The 4182-nt window shown below is 38.2% G+C and overlaps 1 pseudogene; it reads left to right on the top strand.

The window, feature by feature from the left end:
- Positions 1-494: 494 nt before the first annotated feature.
- LOC145134934 (uncharacterized) lies at positions 495-3792 on the top strand (annotated as a pseudogene).
- The last annotated feature ends 390 nt before the right edge of the window (positions 3793-4182 follow it).

Here is a 4182-nt window from a genome sequence, read left to right as displayed (position 1 = left end):
TTGTTTTTAAGATTACTGAAGAATTGTTGGGTTATTTTCTCCAAGTGGGAGATTGTTCGTTGGTGGAGACCATGTGAAGAAAATACATGGAATTGGTTGTCAAGGCTTAGTGGGGGACAAATGGCAAAGTGGTTTAGTGACAATAATGGAGCTTTACACCTTGGAAAGGACTTTTGTGAGTTGTTTTATTCTTTTGCCACTTTGGTGCCATGGCTATAAATAGCAGCCTTGTATTCTGGTTTTCTTGTACCTCTAGACAACAATACTTGTAATCTTATTGTTAAGCCTATAATAAATATCTCTAATTGCGGCCCGTGGATGTAGGATTTGCACCGAATCCGAACCATATAATATTCTTGTGTTCTTCTTGCTTTATTTTCTCGTTTCGTTTGTGAGTGTGTGATAGTGTGTTTCCGCTGCGTGTACCCGGTCCGATTCCTAACACTTTCCACTTCAATCTTTTCTAAATTAAACTGATCAAGTTGGGGCTGATAATGTGGAATCAGAGGGGTTTGGGGCTCCATATCACTTTCGTTACTATTTTCTTGGTTGCCACTACATATACTTGTTTGGGTGCTCAAAATACCAGTGTTGGTTGCTTTAAGAAAGAGCGTCTTGCTCTCCTCGAGTTCAAACAGAGCGTCAAAGATGACCTTGAAATGTTGTCATCATGGATTGGCAATGACTGTTGCCGGGGGGAAAGAATTCACTGTGACAGCGTCACTAGGCATGTTGATAGTCTTCTTCTAAGGAGCATTTCATCCTCTTTCCTGCCCAATCAGTACTACTTAGATCCTGAACGCGACTTCTTAGATGGTAATGAATTGAAATTTTCTTTGGTAGAGCTGAGGCATTTGAAACACTTGGACCTGAGTGGGAATTTTATGGGGGAAGCACGATCCCTGAGTTCATTGGATCCTTCAAAAAGTTGGCATACCTCAATCTCTCGCATGCTGGTTTTGAAGGTATTATTCCTCATCACCTTGGAAATCTTTCTAATCTAAAGGTTCTTGATCTCAGTTCAAACATGGGGCTGGTGGTAGATGATATGGCATGGACTTATGGCCTTTCTTCACTCGAGCATCTTGACTTGAGTTCATTGTATCTTAGTGGAGTACACAACCTGCACATGGTGTTTTTCATGATTCCTTCGTCAAAAAAGTTAAGTTTGTCATATTGTGGACTTTCCAATGCTGATCTTGGTCCTTTTCTTAATTCTAGTAGAATGCTTCCCAGCATCAAACACCTGGAATTTTGGCTTTAATTATTTCAGTGGTCCACTCCCTTGCTTTTTAAGAAATATGACATCCCTAGCATTCTTGGATCTTTCAAACTTTAATCTTAGTTTATCATGGAACTTTGCAAACTTGCTAAACATGATCCCTTCTTTATCAAATCTGCGTTTATCAAGTTGTGGGCTTGATAAGACGTTTCTATCACCCCTTCATCTTAATTTCAGTACACTTTCTAATATCCAACATCTGGATCTTAGCAGAAATTTTCTTGAAGGCATCTTTCCACCTGTTTTAACAAACATGAGTTCCCTAAGTGTCCTTGACCTTTCAGGAAACATATTGAATTCATCGGTTCCTTTAATGCCTAATCTTCTAGAGCTTGAAGTTTCGTCTAATGAGTTCAAGCAGATTGAGCAGATTGGAATTTGGAGACTGTGTGGCTTGAAAAAATTGAGTGCATCATTCAATAATTTTGATAAATAAATGAGCGACTCCCCAAAAAACTCTTCAGAATGCTCTCAATATGCTTTGGAGGGGTTGGATTTAAGTTCAAGTTTAAATGGTACAATTCCAGATGCATTTGGAAGACTAGTCAATTTAAGAGAAATAGATCTATCAAGCAATGGATTGATTGGTCCAATCCCTGAATCACTAAGAAGATTAAGGTTTTTAGAAGTATTAGATCTATCCAATAACGAGTTAACTGGTCCAATTCCGACATTCCAGGGTAAACTTTGCAAACTTGACCTTTCTTATAATCAATTGAATGGTTCAATTTCAGAATCCCTTGGAAAATTCGAAACCTTAACAAATTTTTATCTCGGATACGATCGGTTAACGGGGCCCATCCCAACATCTCTAGGGAGACTTGTTTCATTACAATCAGTTTCTCTGACTTGGAATTTTCTAAATGGGACTATTCCAATTTCATTGGGGAAACTTGCCAAACTTCATTCTCTAGATGTCTCCAACAATTCTTTAGAAGGAGTAGTTTTTGAAGCCCATTTTGCTAACCATTCAATGCTCAAGTACTTGGATACTTCTTACAACACTAAATTGACATTCAATGTTCACCCGAGTGGATCCCTCCATTCAAGTTGATAGGTCTTCACCTTAGTTCTTGCAATATTGCAAATGGATTTCCACAATGGCTTCGAAATCAAAGAAAACTCAAGACATTAGTATTGTCCAATGCTTCAATTTCAGGACCTCTACCCACATGGGTGCGGAAAATGCCCATCATTCCTCTCATAGATCTCTCTCACAACAAACTCAACGGACCTTTGACCAACCTTCCTAATGGGGGAAATTTTGATTTGACCGGAGATGGAGTTACGGCGGCATTAGATGTGCAGAATAACCTTTTCAATGAGTCAATTCAAGGTCGTTATGTAGAAGGAAAGATTTAAACTATCTTGATCTGTCCAGAAATAGGCTAAATGGGAAATTTCCGAAATGTCTTGGGAATATGCGAGGGCTGCATACCATGATATTTAGTTCAAATCGGTTGTCTGGTGTTATTCCAAGCTCTATAGGTCTTAATTCAAGGTTGGATTGGCTAGATCTAAATGACAATAACTTTATTGGTGAACTTCCACGAGAATTGGGGAATTTAAGGGAGTTAAATGTTTTAGATCTCGGTGATAATAACTTTTCTGGAAATATACCTGATTGGATTGGAGAAAACATTGCATCTTTGATGTTTTTAAGATTACACAAAAATAACTTCTCCGGAAGCATTCCTCAGTCATTGTGCAAAGCTTCAAATCTTCAAATTTTGGATGTTGCATATAACAACTTAATCGGAACACTTCCTCATTGTCTTGGAGAGCTCAAGGGCATGCTTAAGGGTAGCAGACCAGCGTTGCACGCTCAAATGCTTAATATTGATGAGAATGTGATCCAAGTCTTGAAAGGTTACGATCGTGACTATACACATACTTGGAAAATACTTTTTAACATGGACCTTTCCAGCAATAAACTTGTAGGAGAAATACCTGAGGAGCTAACTGCACTTTCTATGTTGGTGGGTCTCAATTTGTCTAATAATCATCTCAGTGGGAGTATTCCAGACAGCATTGGAAACATGTCAAAGTTAGAATCTCTTGATTTGTCAAATAACGTGTTAATCGGGATGATCCCTCCAAGCATGGCGGCTTTGAACTTTTTGAGCCATTTGAATTTGTCACACAACAACTTGCCAGGACGAATTCCAACAGGAAGTCAGTTGCAGACTTTTACTGATCCATCAATATATGTTGGGAACAAAGATCTGTGTGGACCACCATTGCCAAACAATTGCTACAATCATGAAGACCAGTCAACAATGGGCAAGAAGAAATACAGAGCAGCTGATGGGCAGGAGAAGGTATGGTTGTTTTACGTGGACATAATGAGTGGTTTTGCAACAGGGTTTTGGGGTGTTATTGGACTTTTGTTGTTCAAGAAGCAGTGGAGATGGAAGCTTTTCAGGTTTGCAGATGAAACCATGGACAAGATGTACGTTGCAGTTATGGTCAGAGTTGCCAAGATGAAGAGAGGAAGAGAAGCCATATAGATCCTCTGGAATGCAAGTAGCTTTCGAATGCATAATATAAATTATTATTTGCTATCTAATACTGTTTTCTTGATACTACTATTTGGATTTTATAAATGTATGACAACTGTAATGTGAGTGTTGTTTAAAGGTGTCAATTTCAAAAGTTTTGGTGAATTTGGATTGTTAGATTAGATTACATTTGTATGAAAAATAAAATAGTTTATTGAGCTCCCTTTCTCTCAACCTCTTGCGTCTGCATCCATTGCTTTTCATCTACATTGGTCCAAGTAAGAATCAGGTAAATCGGTTCATTATCTATTTCTTCATTTATACATTTTTCTAGCTTTTCATGTAAAGGATAAAATGGTTGGTTGAAAGGTCATGTTTTTGTTGGATTTGGTATTTATA

Source organism: Lactuca virosa, chromosome 8 (genome assembly GCF_052849685.1).
Source record: "Lactuca virosa cultivar CGN04683 chromosome 8, Lactuca_virosa_CGN04683_v6, whole genome shotgun sequence".
Lineage (NCBI taxonomy): Eukaryota > Viridiplantae > Streptophyta > Magnoliopsida > Asterales > Asteraceae > Lactuca > Lactuca virosa.
Note: the sequence above shows the minus strand (reverse complement) of the source record. Positions and strands in the feature narration are given on the sequence as shown.